The following is a 24,398-nucleotide window of genomic DNA, read 5'->3' as shown; positions in this document are numbered from 1 at the left end:
GGGGAAGTTGAAATTTTGAATCCAAATGGTTTTCTGTTCCTAGAACTATACTTTCTCCAGGCCAGGAAGATGAAAATTTCTTTGGCCTTCCTTAGAGGTTCCCTAACTAATACCAAGAATCCAAGGATAATGACTCTGTCTTGAGCATGGGGTCAGGCACTTTACATCAATTATCTCCTGTAATTCCTGGCAAGAATGCAGGAGAGTTGGGGGCGTGGGGGTGGGGGAAGAGAAAGAAGAACCAGTATTTCACAGAAGAGGAAACTAAGTCTTAGGTAAAAAACTTGCCTTTGATCATCTAGTGGGGAACTAAAATTCAAATGCAGCACTGTTGGAAGCCAGCAGTCAAGTCTATTACATTGCACCATATAACACCATTTCTCATCTCTGGCTCTGGTCCGTCCATAAGCAGGAGATGCTCTTGCCAGTCTCAACATGCCAATCCCTGACAGAGAAGACTGCAGCAAACAGAGTCGGGAAGTTTAGCATGTTCACTGTCTTCCCAAAATTAGCATGTCAAAAAATCTTTCCTTGCCTATGATAACTCTGGTCTCCAGGGAAACAGGGTTATAATACAATGCCAGTGGCAGTAGACAAAACCAGCATGCAGGTGGGTTGGTAAATGCTCCTGCTGGGTACAAGAAGAAGCGTAGCCCTAGGAACAAGGTGAGATTTTTAACCTCAGCTCCACTGTGTGACCTGAGCAAGTCACTTGGTCTTCTTCCTCGGCCTCATTCCTTTGAAAAAATGGAAATGGAGATTTTTGCTTTGCATTTTCTATGGTACTAAAAACTAGAAACAGCATAAATGCCCAATAGGAGGAAATAGGCGACATTTTGACGTACTCGTCTCGTTTCATGGCCATTAAAAAATGGTTGGGTGAAATATGGACCTGTTTCATGTTTAACTAGGTTTCAGGCACTGTATTTTACATATATCAGCTCTTTAATTCCCCCCAAATCTACAAGGTTTTTATCAAGTCCATTTCATAGATAAGGTGAAATAATTTGCTCAAAGTCACAGCAAATATGTGAAATCAGAATTAAGACCAAGGCCATCTGCTCTGGAACTCACTCTGACCACAATATAATTACATAGAAATATGTTCTGATTTTAAACTTTAAAATGCAAGTATAAAATGGAATGATTATCCGTTAATTATTAGCATGTAAAAAACTACGACCTCAAAACATAACGGCTTCAAATAACAATTATGTTTCATGCAATCGATGGCATTTTCACAATTCTGCAAACCAGGCTGGGCTCAGTCAGATGGTTCTTCTGTGGGTCTTGCTGGTGGTCTTCTGTATGGGTATATTCACAGGGCCAGTGCAGGTAGGGACTGGTCTCAGTCTGGAGGCTGGAAAGACTGAGCTCCTCTCTCCCTGTGATTTCTCCAGCAGCATCGGCATGCTTCTTGTGTGGCTGCTCGGAGGTCCCAAGAAAGCTAATGTGGGAGCTGCCCAGATTTCTAAAGGCTTAGGCCTGGAATTGACATAGCTCCACTTGGCCACATTCTGAGACACAGGACCAGACCACACAGGGTAGAAATTCCCGAAGCATGCTGCACTGGGGGCCACCAGTGTCCTACAGGACAGTTAGGGGATAAGAATCCACCTATGCTAAAACACATTTTTAGAGGTACCCAAATGGGAATCCTTTCAAACATGAACAGTGTTTATCTGAGTGCAGAGAGACTGTAAGATCTCTTTCTTCTCATATTGGCCTATCTGTATTTTCCAAATTGTCTAGAGTAAATATATACAAGTTTTACATGGGTAAAAATAATTGAGGTGGGATGCCTGGGTGGCTCAGCAGTTGAGCATCTGCCTTTGGCTCAGGTCATGATCCCGGGGTCCTGGGATCAAGTCCTGCATCAGGGACCCTGCAGGGAGCCTGCTTCTCCCTCTGCCTCTCTCTCTGTCTCTCATGAATAAATAAATAAAATCTTTTTAAAAAATCGAGGTGACCTTTTGTTTCCAGGAATAAGAAAATAACTCTCAGTCTGTCTGGTCCAAGCAAAAATTGACAATGCTTATCTAGTCCTTATTATGTGCTTGCACATATTAACTCTTTTTCTTCTCCCAGAAACTATGAGGGGGTACTATATTATCCCTATCTTACAGATGCTCAAACTGAGGCATAGTAGCAGCCAGAGCTGGGAATCAAGGTCAGGCAGTCTGGCTCCAGTGTAAGGCTCTGTGCTTCAGTTTCCTCCAAGCCTTTGGATGCAAATTCTAGGAAATTAAAACCCAGGGACCTCCCCTATCACTCTAGAAAGTCCCTATAATTTTATCTGTTCTGGCTGAGTGCAGGGAAACAGAAAAATGGTGTGCAAGAGTAGACCTCAAGGTAGAAATCTCTCGACCTTGCCTAATGGCTTTCCCCCATTTACTATGAACCGTATCAGCAAACATACATATAGAGAATTTACTTCTCTATCACAACACACACCCACAAAGGTGTATCCGTGCATGTGTGGGCAAACACATGTGGATAGATATGCACATCTCCACATTGATGCATGGATCGGGACAGCTATATGCCTGACATGGTTTGCAGATCCAGGCACACACAGAGCCACATGGGAAGGCATGCGTATGCATATACACACACACACCTCAAAAGTAAACTCACCATGCGTGCACATACAACCATTTATTTGTAGGAGGCAAGTGGATATATATGCATATGCATGGATCCCCACTCTGCATTTATGCAAATCATGCATTTACTTGCTGTGTGCTCCCATGTGTGTGCAAATACCAGCATTTGTACATAAATACAGACCACACATGCAGCTATGCAAATTCCTGTCCTTGCTCACTTTTTGGATTACTGAACTCCCAGAAAATCCTCACAGAGAGACAAACTCTGAAATATTCCTTCCCTCACAGAAAAAAAAAAAGCAGAAATTTACATCTATACCTTCAGAGATGATTTTTATAGATTCACTCATTCATTCATTCATTCATTCATTCAACAAATATATTGAATGCTGACAATGTGCTAGCCATAGCTCTGGGTGTTGGGCATTCAATACTGAATAAAACATATGAACCATTTCTTCCATCGTGTACATTACATTCCATGGTTCCCAGGCAGAAGTATGTGGGGCCACAGAGACTCGCCTGAGCTTCTAGAACACAGCTTCATGGGTATTGCCAATGGGAATTTTACTCTTCCAAGAGTGAGAGTAGCTCGCCGGGCTGAGGCAGTGTCAGATAATGGCATCAGAAACCATGGGAAGCTTGGGACCCTCACCAACAGCCCCAGGGTCATTGGTGGACATAACCCAATCTGTGGGAGGTTTGTCCATCTGGCCACAGGGTGTAGCCTAGTAAAGATGACTATGGCAGGGACGCCTGGGTGGCTCAGTGGTTGAGCATCTGCCTTTGGCTCAGGACATGATCCTGGGGTCCCAGGATGGAGTCTGGCATTGGGCTCCCTGCAGGGAGCCTGTTTCTCCCTTTGCCTATGTTTCTGCCTCTCTCTGTGTCCCTTTTGAATAAATAGTGAATGAATGAATGAGTGAATGAGTGAATGAGTGGAAGAGTTCAATACCCCTACAGCCTTGTTTTGTACCAGGCACTGTTGACGTGCTGTATGTGAGCATCATAGTATTTCATTGACTCCCAACGACTGCCCTTTTGAGGCAGAGAAACTGACAGAAATGTTAAGTAACTTTCCTCAGTTTCTACTAAATAGATGGATGGATAGAGGAAGAGATAGGACATAAAAAGTGATAGAGCTGGAGGCGCTAAGGAGTTTAATCTGGTCGAGATTGCACATTCCTGCCCGCTCCAGAAATACCGCGCACTCGAGTTCTGAAACACCATTTATTTTAAGATGCGCCATGGATTTATTAATAGCTTTTCAGGGGAAAGCAAACAACAGATCAAAACACGTACACAAATCTAATCACATCAAATACATACATCAGTTGTTAGCGAGGTCCCAATGCAGAAGCCTCCACGTGTGGGAAAACATGTGTCTTTGAATCAGGAGTCGGGGGTGTTATATGAGCCAACACGAGCCTAATAAGCAACCTTGGCAGGGACCCGGTGACCGTATACCTACCTGGGCTCCTGCCTCCGCTCTCAGCCTGGGATCTGACTTGCTCAGTCTCTGCTGGCTTCAAGTCTCGCCTTTTGCTTTCTTTGTTTCCAGCTAGTTGCCTTAGAATGCCCCGCTGCTAGCTGGAGGCTCTGTAACTTTGAGCTCCCAGCCACAGCTCCCAGCAGACCAGGGCACACACCTGAAAAGGGGGAGCAGACTTAAGTCCTTCATCCACTGAATGCAACCCAGACCAGTTAGGATTTCTGATGACTGGCTTGGGTCTTGAAGCACCCCCGCGGGGGTCCTGGCTCATTCATTTGTGATGCAAATTAAGGAATGTCGAGCACTTCTCCTGGCTTGACCCCAAAATAATTATCAGAAACTTCTCCGAGCCTTTTGTTCAGAAATGGGAGAGGGGAGGGGAGGTTCTAATTCTGGGATTTATAAAATCTTTGTGAATCACTCTTGCATTGCAAAATATTCTTTTTCTTTCTATGTGGAACAGCCTTAGGGTTGAAGGATACCATTTCCTACATTTCTGAGAACCGGTCCAATCTGATTTACTCCAAAGGGCCCCAAAGGACAACCTTACTTGAAACAGAGGTACTAGCACTTGAGATACGCATGATAAAGGTTCTCTCCTTGGGCAAGCTCCGCCCAGGCTCCTCTGAGCACTCTCCAGAACGAGGCCCTGACCTTTGGGCTTCGGGGTCATCTCTGCACTAATTTTGGCAAGACTCCTGCTAAGTCAGGTTAGCCAGCATCCCCTGCCCTAGATGTGTGAGGAAGCTCCTTGCCCTCCACCTCATCCCCCGGTGACATCTGACCAGCCTGGGCTGCTGTCAGCAAGAACCCTGTGAAGTCATGTAACCAGACCCCAGTCCCCTTTCCCTTGATGTAATTTGGTTACCACTGACCCCACCCTGCTCCTTGTCTCTACATCCCTCCTTTTCCTGGTCGTATTTGGAGTTGAGTCCAATCTCTCCCCACACTGCAAAGCCCCATGCAGTGGTCCCTCTGCCTTTGGCGGTGGTCTTGAGTAAAGCCTCCCCCTCCCTACCATTCCTTAACATGTGTCATGAATAATTAAATATTTTTTTATTTAATGCACTTGATCCATTCTATATGTGCTGTATTATTTACAGTATTCTTTTTTAAAAGATTTTATTTATTCATTTATGAGAGACATACATAGAGAGAGAAAGAGAGAGAGAGAGAGAGAGAGGCAGAGACACAGGCAGAGGGAGAAGCAGACTCCATGCAGGAGCCTGACGCGGTACTCGATCCTGGGACTTCAGGATCACGCCCTGGGCTGAAAGTGGCGCTAAACCGCTGAGCCACCTGGGCTGCCCAGTTACAGTATTTAGAGTTGCTCCAAAGGATGCTGTTTGGGGATATAGAAGTTGGCACATAACATGGCACCATGTTTTTTTTTTCTGGAAAAGGGAATAGAGATCCATGAATTTTTGTTGAAAAGATTAAGAAACTAAAAAAAAAAAAAAAAAAAAAAAGATTAAGAAACTAATCACCTTTACATTCCTGCTGTTTTTACCCCAAGCAACGTTGTGTGATGGGATGACTCCCAGTAATGTCAAACCATTGCTCACACCACTGGGAACTGTCCTGGTGTCACCCTGGATCCACTCAGCATTGCATTAGAATGGTTGCACAGGTGTTAATAGGAGCAAGACTCGATCGGTGTCACAAGCTTGAATCCCAACAAGTGGGTCAGGCTGAGAGGAGGGGTGACAGGTGTCAGACAGAGATGAGGAAGAGCCACTTGTAGAGTTGGCCAATGAGGATGACAAGATTAAAAAATGGCAGGCAGGAGCCAGGTGCACTCACAAAGGACCCCATGGCCATTCCCCAGAAGGTCTTCCCTGTACCTGTTAATGTAGATATCTTTGCATGGCAAGCTGGGAGTTGTGCCCCACTTTTTTAGGGAACCAGCTTTTATTTTATTTTTTATTTATTTTTTAAAGATTTTATTTATTTATTTGATAGTGAGACTGAGCCCTTGCAGAAGGAGAGAGGCAGAGCAAGAGGGAGAGGCAGAGGTCTGAGCAAGGAACCCGACTTGGGGCTCCATCCCAGGACCCTGAGGTCATCACCTGAGCCAAAGGCAGACACTTAATGGACAGAATCAGCCAGCCACCCAGTTCTAAACACATTGTATCCAGCAGTATAAGTGGGACTGACCATACCCCTTCTTTCTGAGCTCTTGGGGAGGCCGTGTAATGCAGAACGAGCCCAAGCAGCCAGTATCACCCTCCACTCCACCCCTCAATGGAGTCCATCCAAGGACAGTCAGCCTTTTACAGGAATGAGGAGAGACACTCCATGGGAATGGCTAAACCAGGTAGATCCGTGTCAGCCAGAAGCTACCGGGGGACACTGCATGATCATAAAGTGGCTAAGAGTAGAGCTGGTCACAGGAAAGCACAGTAAGACATGGAGATACAGAAGGACCAAGCCCACATTGATCCACTCTTACCTGAAGCTAACCCTTATGCTGTGTGCACTCAACCACGTGCCTCTTTGTGTCATGTCTGTCTGCCCTTCCACGCTAGGAAGTCTCTGTTGTTGGGGCTCTGATTATTGTGGTGTCTTGAGGGTCTATCACGCACAATACAGTTCTTCGTAGGTGTTTATTGACTAAAATAACCCATCAGTGAATTAATGAAAGAACTTCTTAAGACTGTCCCGGGAAATTTGGACAAAAAGCATGCCGGGTCAACGTATCATCCACACCTTAGACAACATGTATGAATATCCACGAAGATCCGCTGGGTGTTGCCAAGAGTCAGTGGGAGGGATATGCACTTGGGTTCTGCTTAGATGTCAGCTAACTTTTCTCTAATGGTCTATGTCCTGGGTGATCATATTTTCCTCCACAGAACAATGGCAACTTGGGACTACACTTGGATCTTAACAATCCCCTTTAATCCGTGTAGTTCATCCTCCAGGAGTTATTATGTAATCCCTCTTGGGGGACATAATGCCTTAATTCTGAGAAAATGCACCTGCCAACAAAAGTAATTAAGTAGAGATGCTCATGTGGATTTTCAAGCAATGTGGCTTGAGGGGGCTTTCAGTAGCCCACGGATGACTCCATAAAAGAAACCGTTCAAGCTGCCTCTGCATAAAGCATCCGTGTTGTCCGTGTGTGAGCATCTCGTCCTCCCAAACCCCTCTCCCAGGTCTTCAGGGGGTCCCCACCTTCCCCAGGTGGAGTTAGATGGGGGCTCTAGTCCATCCTCCCCTGCCAGCGGTCATGGATTTCCAAGGACTGGTTCCACGTGGCCCTGAGGACCAGTCTGCTCCACTGCTGGGTCTTCAGCTGGCAGGACCCACTCTGGCCAGCTCGGCCAGGACTTGGGACAGACGGACCCGTCGTTGCAGCCTGCTCACTCTGAATGTCACTCTTTGCCTTCACTCTTTGCTGGTTTAGCCTTCAGTGAGTGTTTCTGTTAGAACACGCATTACAGGTTGGTTACCATGTGGCAATCATACTTATGCGAGCGAGCAACTCGCACTTACCGAGTCTTTGCCTTTTGCTGGGAATTCTTCTAAGTGCTTTATTACATTAATTCGTTTCCTCCTTACACCTACCCTATGAGACAGGGACCATTCTATCATCCCCGTCCACCCATTCAATGCTCAGAAGGCAAAGCTGAGATGCAGACAGGCTGAGTGTCTTGGATAAGCTCACACAGCACACGTTCAGAGGAACAGGGGTTGGCCGGGGGTAGAACTGGTTTTAGGACCTGATTTATGAAGCACTAGGCAAGCCTGTCTCTAGGAGGTGATGGCTTTTGCTGTTAGCATTTGCCACTAGGTAGTAAGTTTGTTATAGGCAGGGACGGTACCTGCAATATAGCTTTTCACTGTGCTTTCTTCACCCGGTTTTGGCCCTTACCCAGTGGCCAGTCATTCTTAAGCAGCTAATTAAGTTCACACTTCAACACTTCCCTTAAAAGACAGATGCTCTAGGCACCCATCCTAATTGCCCTGGGGCCAGGCTCTGGGCAGCTAGGGACAGCCCCTGTTTCCCAGAGCCCACCAAAACCCCCAGGGAGCCCAAGAAATGGAGCTCGTCCCACCCCACCTGCCAGACTCAAGCTGCTTCCCCTGTCGCTCTGGCTTGCTGTTCCCCTGTCCCCATGCATCTCCACGTCGTCCTGCCTGGCAGACTTGTCTCCCATGGAGCTGTGAGTAAGAAAGACCTCTGCCTTTCATCTCGCCAAGTGCCAGTGTGCTGTGCCCGGCCATCAAAAGAATCTTTAAATTGTATGAAACACCTTCTTCATTGCTGTGAGTCTTCCAGCACCACAAACAGGACTTTAGTACCAAGCAGAAAATGCTCCTAAGTATTTTTGGAAGAGAGGGAGAGAGAGAGAGAGAGATAGAGATAGAGATAGAGAGAGAGAGAGAGAGAGAGAGAGAGAAAGGGAGGCAGAATTGAGGAGAGAAAGAGGAAAGGCAGGAAGACAGGAAAGAGGTGGTAGGGGAAGGGGTAGGGGGGAAAAACATGACTCCAGGAGACACAGAGCCCATCCCAGCAGCGTTCCCGCTGCCTGGCCATCTCTTCATAGACCCTGACACCCCATCCAGCGTGTGTTCACTCTACGTTTGATCAATGAAGTGCTAGAGTCTAGGTGTCCAAATTGGATTTGATGCTCAGTTTCTGGGTTCCTGATGGGAAGAAGAACATCGTGGTGGTTAAAGGTCAAGCACTGGAATCCAAATCCAGCTCTACCACCTACGAGCCTTGTGCCAAAGGACAAATTACTTCCAACTTCCCTGAACCGTGGCTTCCTTTTCATCCCTCCTTCAAAGGGCTTATGGGAACATTTAAAACCATGACGACTGTAAAGCACTGAATGTCTGGCACAAATGGCAGGCTCTGGTGTGTGTTCTGGGGGAGCCACGTGGATCTTTTGGGAAAGAAGGAACAAGGAAGCATCTCCTTTCATGTTTCAGGCTCACACACAGGAAGAAAGCAGAAGCACTTTTACAATCTGGGCACCCAACACATGCCAGGGATGGCCACATATTATTTTCCCATCCTCAGGAAGACATGTAAGTCAATAACCAGTAATTGGACATGTTAAATGACTCCTTTATAAGTCAGAATGCTATTAAGTGAGGACCCCAGGATTCAAAACTCAGAGGTATCTCCCCCTCTACCCTTGTGTGAGGTACCCAATCATGGCTGAGTCTGTTGCCCCATGGCCTCTGGGTATGGTGTCCTCATTTCTCTGGGGTGAATGGAGTGAGAGGCAGAAACACATGTTCTATCCACCACTCCCATGGAGGTTTTCTTAATAATCAGCCTCTCCGGATAATTGTTCATGGATTATTGAGAAACATGTGCTCCAGCTGCTTGCCCGAGAGAGTCTGATTTGTCCTCCACTCTGGACCCTCTCTTTATTCTCATTCTTGATTCATTGGTGTCCTGAGTTCAATAGCTGCTGCTCGATGGCTGCTCATTTGCTCATTCTGTGCAGCTGAAGGGATGAGTGGATGCTTCTTACCTGGAGCCCCCCACCAAGCGTCCCCACTCTTGGACTCCCTGAGGGCATCTGCTACCTAGCAGGTGCTAACCATGGAAAGAAGTAATAAGTGGGACTTCCAATGTCAGTTTTCATGCCTCTCAGGATGGAATCGAGAATGTCTATGTAACCTCTAGCCTTCTTCCCCTCATTACTTTGCCCATAGGCTACCTGTTGACCCAGCCCATGAGAATTAGATTAAACCCCATCTCAGTGTAGGGTGAAGAGGCAGAGGAGCCAAGTAATATAGAAGAACTAACAATGAGACAGAAATGTCCAGCCATGATCCTTCTACCAGCCAGTTTAACCGCTCTGAGCTTTATTGTCCTCATCTGTAAAATGGTAACTGTGAGAGTACCTATCTCACAAGTTTGCTGTGAGGATGACATGAGATCATGTATGTCTTTAGATAATGTGTTTATCTGGTGATACAGGGGCCTTACCAAAAAAAGGTAGATTTTTCTGATTAAATAAGAAACACAGAGGTAGGCAGTACATGACACCATCAACCTGTAAGGCTCAAGTTCTTTTATTTTTCCTGCACTGCCGTTCTTGGCATGAGTTTCTTTCCCTCCTGATCACAAGATGACTGCTGCATCCTGACCATTATATCGACATTCCAGGCAGATAGAGGGAAGTAAGGGCAAAAGACCAGCTTTCCTGGAGGCACCATCAAGTGGACCTCCCTCCTCATCTCATTGGTTGGACTGTATCACGTGGCCTCTTTAGCCACAGGAAATCCTGGGAATATTTTTTTCTGTGTACATTGCCCATTCTGAACAAAATCACAGACCTGTTAATAAGGCCCAAGTTGGGATTGAATATGTGTGCAATCAGTAATATCGGTAGACAAAGCACTTTAGACTGTTCCTGACACAAAGTAAATGCCTAGTAGGGCTTAGCTATTATAAAGGTGAAAACAATTTATGATTTTTATGCAATCCTTGCTCTTCCTGGGACCGAAGACTGACCCTGAAGCCACAGTCCCATTTATATCTTGGCCTTGCTATTTTCCTGAGCTCCTGTCATCCGAAGATGGGGTTTTGTTTTCTTTGTCCCAGTCACTGCTCAGAATCAGCATGCTATGGTCTGAGTGTCTCCAAGAACCACTACATGCCCACCAACCCCCAGTCCCTTCACTTGCTGCTATGCACTGCCTCCTTGTCTAATTGCCCTGGACCGTCTCTGGGACTATCCAGTCACTAGCCAGGTGCATGAGTTCTCTTGGAAGTGACTAATAAAGCCTAGATAAAAAACAGAGACCCATTCCAGGGTCCCTTAAGCTTCCTATCTCAGGAATCATGCAGAAGCTGGCAGGTGCTCTTCTTTGGGATGCTCTGCAGTCTCTGTTCCAGCCACATGCTTCCTTCACCAGGAAATCACCGTAATCATTAATCCCCTTAGCGAAAGATATAGAGTGTACCTGGAGAATTCACTGGGGTCTATGCTCTGTGCTTCAGACACTAAGGGAGCCAATTCCGCACCCAGAGCAATCCCCATGCAAACATTGCAACAAACATCCGTATGTCATCCATATGAGAGTTTTCTTTTCTAAGATTTTATCTATTCATTCATGAGAGACACACAGAGAGAGGCAGAGACATAGGCAGAGGGAGAAGCAGGCTCCATGCAGGGAGCCTAATGTGGGACTCGATCCCGGGACTACAGGATCACTCCCTGTGGGCTGAAGGCAGACACACTCAACCACTGAATCAGCCAGGCGTCCCAGGAGTTTCTTTAAAGTATAAACCTGGGAGTGAAATTGCATGGCCATGGCGTATTCCCATCTTTACTATGCATTTCCAAATTGCCTACCAAAGTTGTTGTTCAAATTTACAGTTGCACCTGCTGTGGGCAAGATGCTGAGTTTCTCAACATCCTTACCGATACTTAATATTGTTGGACCTTTTGATGTTTTGCAATTGCAAGTTTGTAAAGTGGTTGTTTCTGTGATGTTGTATTTTGCATTTTCATGATTACTGAGAGGAGGGACATCTTTTTACATGTTTCCTAGCCAATCTCAAAGACATTGTTCATGTGAAACTATATTATCTAGTGCATCACTATTGATTTTGATCTGTGGAGGAGAAAATGCCATTTATCTATGAGACCCAACCCTGCCTAGGGTTAGTAAAAGCATAGTTCATTTGTCAAGAAGAGCCCAATCTGCATTGGGAGCCTCTGAGCTGGGGCTTAGGAAGCAAGGTCCAGGGAAGGAGAGCCAGGCGTGAGCCAGGTTACAGAGGCAACAAAGAATCCAGAATTCTAGGGATGCCTGGGTGGCTCAGTGGTTGAGCATCTGCCTTCGGCTCAGGTCGTGATCCCGAGGTCCTGGGATCAAGTCCCACATCGGGCTTCCCCATAGGCTTCGTCCCTCTGCCTGTGTCTCTACCTCTCTCTCTGTGTCTCTCATGAATAAATAAATAATATTTTAAAAATATATATAAGAATCCAGAATTCTAAACCAGTAGCCATTCACAGAGCAGGACTCGGATTATTCATAATGGACTGTAGCCAGGGTCCAAACAGCATTTTAGGGGACGTAAACTGAACTTACAATGAAAGGTGGCTTACAGATCAGTCTCTGGTACGAGAGAAAATTGGGGTAGGGGGTGCTAGACAACCAGGAGCGAGATTCTGTCCAAGTAGGGCAGCGCCCCTGAACTGTGGTGCTGGAGTTCACAAGGGAAAGATTGTCAGAACAGGAGATTGACACTTCTGAGGTGGGGATGGCGGGGAGATCCAGGTCTTGTGGGCTGTGCCCAGCATGGAAGGGGGGAAACATGGAAGGACCAAGATGGCCAAGCTCCTTAGTTAGATGAGGGGGCGTGCAATGTAGCAGAGGTTGCCTACAGCATCAGTTCTCTCCTCTTGCTCTCATTGTGAGCCCCTACTTTAAGTAGGGTGTGACCATGTGCCCAGTGAAAATACTGCTTTTCTAAGCCTCCCTTTGTAATGATCCTTGGCCAATGAGCTGCTAGTGGAAATTACTGAGTGCAGCTTCCCAGAAACCTCTTTAACAGGGACTTACTCGGGAGGAAGAGATGTTTGCCTCTTGCTCTTTTTCATCTTGCTTGGAATGTGCCACGAGGGCTGGAGCTCCAGCAGCCATGATGGGACTTTGAGTAGAATGTGACTAGAACACTGTGACTGTGACCGCGAATAGAAAACTGACAATCCCGAATGATTCCAGAAACCAGCAAATCAACCACGAACTACTGATATCTGGATTTTTTTTCTATGTAAAAGAATACACTTCTAAACTGTTTCTAGCGCTGTAAATGGCTTTCTGTTAGTCACAAAAGCAGGGTAAGTTATTTAAAGATAAACTGGAATCTCAGTGCCCTGGAGTGTATATTGGGGAAGGGAGATGTTAATGACAAAGCAGGGTGGATACAAAGATTCATTAAATATCAAATGATGCGTGAGCAAAGGCTGCAGTTCTTTTTCAAGGCTTTGTACCTTTAAATGTGACACCACACTGGGTCAGATCATTAGCAGCCAAGGATTTCTAAATAGACATGATCACTTGGCTTTAGAAATTACTCCAGCCTTCCAATTCCAATTTGGGGAAATTCCAATCTTTTCATTTTGCAGATGGAGAAACTGAGTTATGGTCAGAGGATATTATTTTCCCAAGGTTACAGAGCAACATATCAGAGTCAGGTTTCCTAACTCCTTCCAGCATCTGTGCCGAGATTCTGTCCCTTGTGTCTTGTCTCCCAACCTCTAAAATAAGAATATTGGAGTGGAGTGCCTTCCAAATACCATTTCTTTATTATCCTAAGAAACCAGCCTCCTGAGTATCAAGCAAGCCTTGCATGCATATTGGGCACTGTTTCCACAGACATAACCCTCCCATTGACACAGAAATTCTGGCATTCCTTCAAGTTCATTAAAATGGGATTTTTGCAGCATTTACCTTGTGCCTGAGCAATAACCATTTTCACTCTGGGAAATTTGTTCTCAAGGAATTTCCACATCTTATTGTTGGTTGGATGTAATGAGCCCCCCCCCCCCAAATGTGGTGCAAAGAGCTTTCTAGTGTTTAAAATGAAAAGGGTTCCAAGCGTTTGCCCCAAACGTCTTTGGCACGTACACATGCCCTCCCCACATGGCTGGTGGCATTGGCGTCCCAACCCTGCTCCTGACCCACCGTGATCCTGGCATTATTCAGGTCTCCCTGGAGTATGACCTTCTGTGACCAGCTTGGAAGTGAATTTCAGTGGGACCGCTAGGGAGAGGGGGAAGGTACTGAGTCCCAAGGAAAAAAATCATTCCTGAGTTCATTTTGCACCTTCTCCTTACCGGGTCCTCCGATCATTCAAGGACTGCCGTATTTGTGCCTCTGGAGGAAGTCAGGTACTCACCCTAGAAGCCAGTTTCCATAGTTCTGGGAGATCTGCTCTCAGACCGTGCTATTTGGAAGAATCAGAGTCAAGGTCAAGAGTGAAGGGAAAGCTGCTATGGGACCCTTATGATCAGGTTCACTTGTCTCTCTTCAGTCCTTGTTGATCATCAGCTGGAAGAAAGGTGGAGGTGGGATAGGAGGGCAGTGGGAAACCCTGGACAGGAAACGATGTATATGTTGTACACTTGCCCACTGTATATAGCCACAGTACAGTGGCCTTGGACTCTGGCTGGACTGAGATCCATGTGGACACTAGGACCAGGCTCAGGGACCTGGATTGTAGGTAGAACAGTCCAATAGGACCTCCTTACCTGTGAGGAGATCTTGTCCTGTCACAGATCCCAACTCAGATGCCTGGAGCCTAAGGCATCATTTTTGCTTCCTTCCTTGCTGGCAGGAAGCAAAAATGATTGGAGGTGTGGCTCTGCAGTGACCGAGACTAGAACAAACTGGGGAATGTGAGCCCTACCCCCAAATAGTCCAATGACCTGTTCCTCAAAACATCAGTCTGGCTAGATAAATTGCAGTCGCATGCAGACCATCAAATTGTGACCTCTGATGAGGTGGGGAGCTCAGGAGAAGCAGAGGCCACCTGGGTCCCCAGGCTTTGTATCTGGGGTCCTAGATCCAGCATCTGATGGGTATTGTGAGGTCAGGGGGTGAGACTCAGCACCATTCAGTCACTGGTTCATTCAGCACTTGCTGATCTGCTACTCTGTGTCAGGTCAGGTGCTGGGCACAGGGGACACGGAGGTGGACAGGGAGGGACAGAAGATGTGCAGTCAGGGAGGGCGGCTTCATTCTAGCACCTTCGGGCAGGGAGCTGTGGCTGTCGATGAAGCTGGCTTAGGGAATGGGAAAGGCAGGCGAGCACACAGGAGACGTCCTCCTCCGGGACCTGAGAAAGACGGATGCGGGCACTCCTGGTTGGGATTTCTGCTTTGGAGACAAACCCAGTGCTGGGCTGTGCAGCCAGGGTTAGCCAAGTGAGGGAGGCGGGCCCAATTACAGTGGCCACCGCAGGAATTTAATAAGCATGGGAACGTTTACAGAGACAGCTCCCTATTGGAGAACACGGCCTCATTTCTGAGCTTCAGAACGTTTGATGTTGGACATCTGACTCTGTTCCAAGTTCCCAGCCAGCTCTGCAGAGGGCCCACGTCCCAAGGAGCGTCCTTTGAAGGAGCCAGGGCTGTCAATGGAGTTGTACTAATTAGGCAAGCAGAGCAGCCTCAAATGCCTGTCCTCATTTGCAATTCAGTGTCTATAATGTGCCAAAAAAAAAAAAAAAAAAACTTCTCTCTGTAAGATTATATCCAAGTTGGTGAGAGAGACTGCCTTGGTCACCATTTATGGGCTACCAGGCGGAGGCTAAATGTCCTGCCTGTGTCACAAAGGGGGGCGTTAGGGTTTTGATCCCATTTTATAGATAAGGAAACTGGAGTTCAGGGAGATGAACTATTGACCCAACAGCCATTTGGCTGGTTAGAGACAAAGCCTTGGTTTCCATCATTCATTTGTAGCAGTGGTTCTCAGCCAGGGTGACTTTGTCCCTCAGGGAAAGTTTGATAATGTCTGTTTTTCATTGTTTTTCATTGTCACAGCCTGGGGTGGGGAATGTTCTTGGCATCTCGTGAGGAGGGGCCAGAGCTTCTGCTGAGCACCCTGCAGGGCAGAGGACAGCTGTCCACACATGGAATTATTTGGCCCCCAAGGTCAATTGTGCCAAGTCAAGATCCAGAAAGCCTGATATTGTTTGAAAGAGCAGGATTTAAATCTGCTGCTGGTCTGACAGCAACTGTGTGGTTTGGGGCAAGTCACTTAACTTCTCTGAGCCTCATTTAACATCATCTTTAAAATAGAAGGAGTGAAGAGTATGGAAGATAGCATGTGAAAGTTATTCTCTCTCTAGGTAGGTAGGTAGGTAGGTGGGTAGGTAGGTAGGTAGATAGATGATGGATGGATGGATAGATGGATAGATAGATAACATATTTCTTTTGTCTTTCTCTCTTGAACCAATGAGATACATTACTGGAAGTCAAAGACCAGGGTAAGTCTGAACTGCATGGGTCAGTTCCATAAACCACACCAATGCCTTGCATCAAGAAAGCCCGGGTGGCTCAGCGGTTTAGTGTTGCCTTCAGCCCAGGGCATGATCCTGGAGACCCAGGATCGAGTCCCATGTCAGGCTCCCGGGATGGAGCCTGCTTCTCCCTCTGCCTGTGTCTCTGCCTCTCTCTGTGTGTCTCTTATGAAAAAATAAATAAAATCTTTTTTAAAAAAAGAGAAAGCCTTCAGCCTCAGTTTCAAAATCATGCAATCTTAGTGTCAGAGGGGGTCTTAGAGATCAGCATTCAACCCAGTTTACAGTAGAGACACCAAGGCTCAGAATGTATGTCACGGATCTCTATTTGTTTGCCTTTCGAGCTTATAGTTCCCCTTTCAGGAAGAGTACCTTAACTCCCCTTGGGGAAACATGCTCCCCCTGTCACAGTGATGTGATTAGGGTATAAGTGACCCCATCCCTGATTCCAGGAGTAGACATATGACACTGGCCTGGCCAATCGGAATATTCCATCTCCCAATTTTGAACAATTGGTTCAAGAATGTACACATGATTCCACTTGGGGTCAGGTGAAAACAGATATGACTCCTGGACATGCTGACTGTGAGCTATGAGGATGGAAAACCCACAGGGAAAGTCAGTTTAGAGTCACAACAACTCAGTGTAAGCAGTACCAAGCAACAGAGAAAGAGAATATAAGAAATCTAGCCTTGGGCATGTTGTTTGAACCTCTGGATCCAGCCATGCCTGAGGCTTGACCTTTTCATTTACAAGAGAGCCCAAGGAACCTTTTTTTTTTTTTTTTTTTTTTTTCTGCTTAAGGCAGTTGCAAGTGAATTTCTATTTCTTGGTAACACAAGGAACACAGATCAAAAGTCCTTGGTCTAAATCAAAGACTGGGCTATACCTGGACTAGAACTCCTCTTCCTCTGTCTAGTGTATTTTTCTCACTTTATTGAAGTGTAACATTTACGGTACATACATATCTATATATCTACATGGATATAGGGAGAGAGAATGCACAAAATAACAGGTGTACAGCTCAGCCAACCTCCACAAATGACACACTTGTGTAACCAGCCCCCAGATCCTTCCTACCCCTGCTTCCAGTCACCACCCTTCCAAATGTAACCCCTTTCCCTGCTTCTAACATCGCAGTGGTAGTTTTGCCTATTGTTCGTTTGGTTTATTTTATTTTGTTCACAATTCTGCAATCTGGGCAGAAATGGGACAGCTTGTCTCTGCTCTACTGAGTCTCAGCGGGGGCCCCTCAGAGGCCAGGGGGCCGGAGTCAGTTAGAGACTCACTTACGCGCCTGGCGTCCAGCCTGGGAAGACTCGAACAGCTGGGCTCCCCTGACATCTCTGTTTGTGTGGTTTCCCCAGCCCGGCAGATTCAGACTAGCCAATTCCTTACATAGCTGTTCAGGACTCCAAAGACGGGTGTCCTGTGAACAAGTGCCAGGCTCAGAGGTCTCGAAGCTCCTCTTACCCAAGCCCGCCCACGTCCAAGGAAGAAAGCAGGACCTCAGTGGCGATGTCAGCTCTAAGGCACCAGAAGATGTTTCCTGCTTGATATTGACATGTATATAAACAGAATAGGGACTGTGTCCTCTTTTGTGACTACTGTCTTTTGCACAAGTTTATTTATGAAATTTACTGATGATAATCTTACGATATTTTATTTTATGTCTTCTTTGCTATGGACCGAATGTGCCCCCGTCAAATTCATATGTTGAAATTCTAACCCCCAATAGGATGGCATGTGGAAGTAGAGTCTTTAGGAGGCGATTAGGTCATAAGGGTGGAGCCCTGGTGAATGGGATTAGCACCCTCATAAAAGGGACCCCAGAGGGACACCTGGGTGGCTCAGCGGTAGAGCATCTGCCTTTGGCTCAGGGCGTGATCCCGGGGTCCTGGAATCGAGTCCCACAATGGGCTCCTTGCAGGGAGCCTGCTTCTCCCTCTGCCTATGTCTCTACCTCTCTCTCTGTCTCTCTCTGCTCTCTGTGTCTCTCATGAATAAATAAATAAAATCTTTTCTAAAAAAATAAAATTAAATAAATAAATAAATAAATAAATAAATAAATAAATAAATCCCCATAGATCGCTCCTGCCATCCCTCTGCCCTGTGAGGACACAGAGGAAGATAGCTGTCTGTGAACCAGAAAATGAGCTCTTATCGGACAATGAAGCTGCTGTGCCTAACCCTTGGATTCCCAGCCTCCAGAGCTGTGAGAAGTAAATGTTTGTTGCTGAAGCCCCCCAGTCTATGGTGTTTTGTCAGCCTGAACAGCCTGAGACAGTTTTGCTGTATAGTATCCCACTGTGTGACCACACACCCCTGTATTCTTGCCTTTGCAGTGCAGTAGACATTTGGGCCTTCTGGTGGGGCCATCAGGAACAGTGCCACCATGAACATTGTAGTATGCATCGTTTGGTGCTCACAGGTACACATTTCCATGAAGATGCCAGGTGCTAGTGTGTGTGCATGTTCACCCTAGAAGATCCTGACCCTGATCTTTTCCTTTGGTGGTGGTTGTGCAAATGCACACACATTTCCCACAGTAGTGGGAGGGCCCTGGCTGTCCTGGGTCCTCACCCACAACTGTAGCTTCTATTTTCTTTGTTTCAGCCATGCGGGTGGGTGGGACAGCCTAGGGTGTTTCTGACGGTACCAATTCTGTTTCACCTGAGACCATGCCGCATGCTTTGTAGATATTCAAAAAGTCTGCAAACAAAAGGATGCTTGCCTGGCTCTGACTTAGCCACCCTGGACTCCTGCAGGAACTGTCAGCATGAACTTTTGGAGACTGACTGTGGAGTCAGATTGACGGATGTCCCCTCACCGGGGTCATGTGGTGACACATCTATCAACATCTTTTCCGCCTTTGCTACTGATTTTTTATCCCATGGCCTGTCGTTCTGTTAAACTTAGGCCACGAGACATCTGTAGCCTCAGGGAAGGGCTTTAGAGCGGAAAAGGAGAGAAACGTGCTTTTGGAGTTTCAAAAACCAGAGCGCTGGAGCTTTTGGAAGACTACAAGACCCCAATAATTTTTTTTTTTTAACCATAAACGACTAAGAACAGTAAAAGATTCAGGACTGAGGAGCAAGGATAAAGAGGGAAGATGGGATCGGGGGTGTAGTTAGCAGAATTGTAGCCCCCACAGAGATATCATGTTCTAATCCTTGGAACGTGTGCAAATATTACCTTGCATGGCACAAGGGACTCTGCAGATGCGAAATGGAGAAGTATCCTGGATAATCCAGGTGGGCCCAGTGCCATCACAGGGGTCCTTACATGAGGGAGACAGGAGGGTCAGAATCCAAGAAGGAGATGTGATGATGTAACAAAGCAGAGGTCAGAGTGATGTGACTGCTGGCCTGAATGTGTGGGGAAAGGCCAGGAGCCAAGGAAGAAGGTGGCTTCTAGAAGCTAGGAAATGCTAGGAAACTGAATCTTACCTGAAGTCTTCAGGAGGCATACAACCTGTGACAGTTTGATTTTAGCCTAGTGAGGACCATTTTTGGGCCTCTGACTTCCAGAATCATAAGGTAATAAATTATAATTTGTGTTCTTGCAAGCTGGTAAGTTTGTGCTAATTTGTGGGAGCAGCGATGGCATGCTAACCCAGGGGTTGATGTAAGTAGAGCTCAGGAGAAAACCAAACAAGACTTGTAGGGTCCCGTGGAGAGGACAGAATTGGCATCCTGTGCTGCCCAATCTCCCTCTCAAGGGAAGGCTGCCAAGGCCAAGGGGAGGTAGTTCTGAGCCTGTGCCCACAGAGCCAGTATCCGTTAGGGTGTGCCTCACCCAGGGCAGTACTGAATGGACCTCCTGACATCAGCAAAGTTAGCATCCATCCATTATTCAATCCACATGCAATTTGGCTCTATCTGGACAGCCATCTTCCCCCAGCCGAGGGGGCTCATAGTCTTCATCTCTGAGGACGAGATGAGAGCTAGCCCTGGACACCTGATGGGTGTCCCTCTTCCCTAGCTGCATGCATGTCAGCAGGCGTGAGTCAATGTATTCCCTGATGCAACTGAGAGGCATTGTGACCCAAAGGAGGAAGGAGTCAGGGGGGCTTGTAATACTTTCAGGTGGCTTCATGCATCATCTCGGTATTCAAGAGAGAAAACCCAGTGGAACATTCTCAAACGATAATGGGAACAAAACAAAAAAAACATGTCAGCCTGAGCTGATCTCCAGAGTGTGTCTAGTTCCACATCTTCATCCTATGGACGGGAAGACCAGGTCTTTGAGGGGATATGACCCTTGTTGTGGAGCTGGGTGGGTGCAGGCTGGAATCTGGCCACCTCGTGTCTGGAGGAGAGTGTTTTACACTTTGCTACGCTGCCCAGAGTCATATTTTAAACACACACACTTATTTTTGTTGTTGTTGTTGTTGTTGTTACTGAACTACAAGCAATGTAATATGATTATAAATCTCAGAGGCATGGACTGGCGTTTCTTTGAAGCTTTGTTTTTTCATCTAACTGATTTTAGCAAGCCCACAGTGTTTTAATATGTATTTCACCTTTATTTGATTTCATGGACAATTGGTTCTTTCACAAAGCAAAAGAAAATTAAGGAAAGAGTGTTTTCCCCTTCTTCCCAGCATGCACATTTCTTTGGGAAAGGAAGTCCATTAGAACGTAGGAGGCCGACCTGCGGGGCCCGTCTCCCCATCACTGGAGGTATTAACATGCCGGTCACATATGCTAGGGCTCTCACCAGTGCTCTCAGGGACACATCCCAGATGGCCAACACTGAAAATCTGCACTCCGAGGGGGGAGACCAGCAGGTCACTGCCACTCGGCTTCCAGAGGGCAAGAAAAACCAACCAGTAGAGCTGGAAGGATATTTCTCAACCACATGGGAGAGGTAAGATCAACAGAAAATAAGTTTGGGGAGAAAGGCAGTAATGGGCTGGAAGAAGCAAAGCACATCATCATCACCGTTCCCACCCATGACCAGAGGTTAGAAAGGTACACTGGGTACCACTCTCAGCGTAGCAGAGAGGAGCTTCTTACAGGGGAGCTGGAAGGATCTGCCCTCTGAACACTCAAAAAGAAAAGCTTTTTTTCCCACCTGAATAGAATCTAAGCATGAATAATAATATAATAATAATAATTAATAATTATTATTATATAAAAAGCTCAAGTATTTGAGATTAAATAAAAGCATCTATTAACATTTATCGAACACTCACTAGGTTTGCAGATGTTCTGCTAAGAATTCTTGTGCGTTGTTTTATCTAGTCTGCTGCTTAGCTACCTTACAAGGTGGGTGCTATTATCATCTTTTACCCTGTGGATCTGGAAAGTGAGACCCAGGGGGATTAAGACACAGCGAAGGTCACCAGTCTGCAGGTAGATGATCTGGGATTTAAGTCCAAGCAGTGTGGGCCCAAAGTCCATGAACGTTGAACCATCCCTTAGGAAAGCAGGCTCTGAGGTGCTGTGGAGGCAGCAATGCCAGAAGCCAGTTCTACTCCCATACACTTATGAAATCACTCATTGGCTGAATTCAATTTGAGCTGGCGGCTGCCTCTGTTCTGTCTGCCATAGGTGTCCTCTCTCCAACTTGGTCCCTGCCCCGAGAGGCTGACCTGCATGGACTCCATCGCCAGCTCCCAAGGCTTCCAGCTTCCAGTAGAATTTGGCCAACAGAGCACACCACCTGGGAATCTGAGGGAGGGAGAGGGTGAGGCTGGAGATTCATTCACTCCCTGGCTCCTTGACTGTGGCTTCACAGGGAGGGATGGATAACCTCAGCCAAAGTTAACAGGTGACCCCTCCTCTCCATTCCCCTCCCCCCCTCAGATCTGGCGACAGCTCCTTTCTCTTGCCACTTCAGGCCCAGCTGTAGTAATGGTGCCCCACTGCTACTCTTGCCTAGGGGGAGCTGTACTGTCCCCGGTGATTTCCTTTATAGCCAGTTTGCACTTTTGTACATAGTTCCTTCATTAAACCAGATGGAATGTCCCATTGCTTCCAGCTGAGACCCTGACTGATACAGATAGTTTTCTGTCACTTACAACCAATAACCTCAATTATTCCAGGAAATAAGATACTTCGAGTGTTCCTTTATGCCAAGCATGGTGTGAAGTCCTTCACTTATTTTACCTCATTCGCTTCTCACAATAACTGCCTTGGCTCGTCATGCAGGTTTTCCAAAAATGGTTCAGTTTACCCCTCTGGCCAATGGCTCTTACACCTGCCAATGCTGAATTACTTTTGGCCTCTTCATGTAGGTGATTCCTTCTACGTGCACACTCCCATTGCTACCACACATGGCCTTTCTTGATGCATTCCTAGTCCTGTCTTAAGACACTGCTCAAGAGCTACCTCCTCCTTGAAGTCCTCCTTGCTACGTCATTCCCTCAAGAAGAGTATGTCTTCCTTCTTGGTTGAATCGCCTTGGTCATCCTCCAACCAGAGAGCTGAGTGAATTGTAAAGCAACCTCTTTCTGGGATCTCTACACTAGAATGCAAGTATCTTGCAAGTATCTTGAGGGAGCGGATTCCTTGGTCCTTAAAGCTTTAGAAAAGTGCCTGGCAGGTAGCAAGCAGCCACTTGGTGGCAAGCATTTGAGATGGGCAGGCAATCAGGAAGAAGGTAGGAAAGAAGGAAGGGAGGGAGGGAGAAATTGAAGTAACCAATAGGAACCCAGAGTTAATAATCAGTTATGGTATCATTTATCCAAAGAGGATTTCAGGGTTTCTGGACACAAAAACATTCTTGGGGGAAGTGTAACCCATTGCTACTGCCCTAGTTGAATTTTCTTCTTGTTGAGTACCAATTCTACAACAAGAAGTCAGTCCCATGGACTCTGACTAGTGTGGTCGTTGACAGGTGTCCTCTCACATCAGCACACAGACCCTGGCCCTGTCTGTGGGGCAGAGAGGTGCCCCTCCCCCACCAAGATCACTTGCTAGAGATCCCCAGTCCTGGTCCAGCCTCCTGGATGTCCCAGATCCCACCCTGCCCTTTGAGCAAACCAGGAGAGGCTGTTGGAAGAAAGATGCCCCCCCAACCCCTCCCCCACGGCTGCCATCCATCAGCTTGGCCACACGTGGAGGACACTGCCTTCTCTCCACACCACCAAATGCCAAGCCATTGACTGCAACACTCAATTTCAACCCAGCAGAGGACCTGGCAGGCCTTTGATCAATATTTTCCACAACAGACCACTTCCCTATGATAAATGCACTAGTTGAGAAGAGGAACAGATTAACCTTTCAGCACGGGTGGCAGGCAGCAACTAGGAAAAAGATGGCTCAATTCTTTCGGGAAAAGAGGACGGGGCCTATTTTCTGAGCTCCCCGCAACCATATTTCAGCCGCGGAGAACCATGAATGAGAAGGCTCGTTCCTAAAGAGTCTCAGAAATTTCCGCCACCAAAGCAAACCAGGCCATGCATCTTCTCTGCCACCCCCTACCTGTGTTTGACTCAAAGGAAGCAAGCAGGAAGCAAAGGTAACAGAGCAGACAAAAAAAAGTATATATATATATATATATATTCTCTATATTCTCAGGGCAGCTGAAGGATGAGAGCTGGGAGGAGGGGTGGTATGAAACATGCACGCAAAGGGAAGATGAAAGTCCCTGAAAAGGGTTCTGTCCCCCTCATAAATCCTTCTCCCTGACACACAACACGGGAACAAGGTAATTCTCTGTGGTGATGGAGCTGTGACTGCATCAGAGATCCTACAGCCCCACAGACTGCAGGAGGGGCACTTGGAGAATATCAGAAAAGCTGCTCAGTGATGAAGGGCTCAGGCCAGAAGCCTGGGGAGACCAGAGGGCCCAGAGCGCAAGCCCCACAGGTGAGCGGAAGCACCCCAGGGAGACCTGGCCCAGGGAAATCATAGTGGGCACATCCATCCATTCATTCATTTAAAAATAGTTGGTTTGGGACGCCTGGGTGGCTCAGCAGTTGAGCCTCTGCCTTTGGCTCAGAGTGTGATCCCGGAGCTCCAGGATCAAGTCCCGCATTGGGCTTCCTGCATGGAGCCGTCTTCTCCCTTTGCCTGTGTCTCTGCCTCTCTTTCTCTCTCTCTGTCTTTCATGAATGAATAAATAAAATCTTTTAAAAATATATTTGGTTTGGTGCCAAATATGTGCTAGGTACTTTGGTTCAGGAGGAAAACAGTGAGATTGAGACTGTTTCCAAGTTGCTTCATTAATAATGCTTGTAGTAATGACTGACAATAATCAGGCATCCCTTTAGGCTGGGTGCTCAGCTGTATGCATTATATCATTTTATTCTCATACTATCCTTATGCTCCTTTTACAG

The 24,398-nt window shown here is 46.7% G+C and overlaps 2 long non-coding RNA genes across 3 annotated transcripts; one reads left to right on the top strand and one right to left on the bottom strand.

Annotated features, from left to right (window-relative positions):
• Window positions 1–5,289: 5,289 nt before the first annotated feature.
• On the bottom strand, window positions 5,290–20,111 carry LOC102155970. Of its 2 annotated transcripts, none has more exons than XR_005360771.1 (5): window positions 19,304–20,111; window positions 13,985–14,136; window positions 8,168–8,754; window positions 5,589–7,526; window positions 5,290–5,495 (listed from the first exon to the last, which is right to left on the bottom strand). It is a non-coding gene; the product is annotated as an uncharacterized LOC102155970 (long non-coding RNA). The 2 variants fall into 2 exon arrangements; XR_005360770.1 differs by lacking the exon at window positions 19,304–20,111 and adding an exon at window positions 14,337–16,334.
• Window positions 20,112–20,189: 78 nt separating this feature from the next.
• Window positions 20,190–22,577, top strand: LOC111096494. The gene is made up of 3 exons (XR_005360355.1): window positions 20,190–20,350; window positions 20,822–20,980; window positions 21,667–22,577. It is a non-coding gene; the product is annotated as an uncharacterized LOC111096494 (long non-coding RNA).
• Window positions 22,578–24,398: the final 1,821 nt, after the last annotated feature.

This window comes from Canis lupus, chromosome 6 (genome assembly GCF_011100685.1).
Source record: "Canis lupus familiaris isolate Mischka breed German Shepherd chromosome 6, alternate assembly UU_Cfam_GSD_1.0, whole genome shotgun sequence".
Lineage (NCBI taxonomy): Eukaryota > Metazoa > Chordata > Mammalia > Carnivora > Canidae > Canis > Canis lupus.
This window is presented reverse-complemented; position numbering and strand designations above follow the sequence as displayed.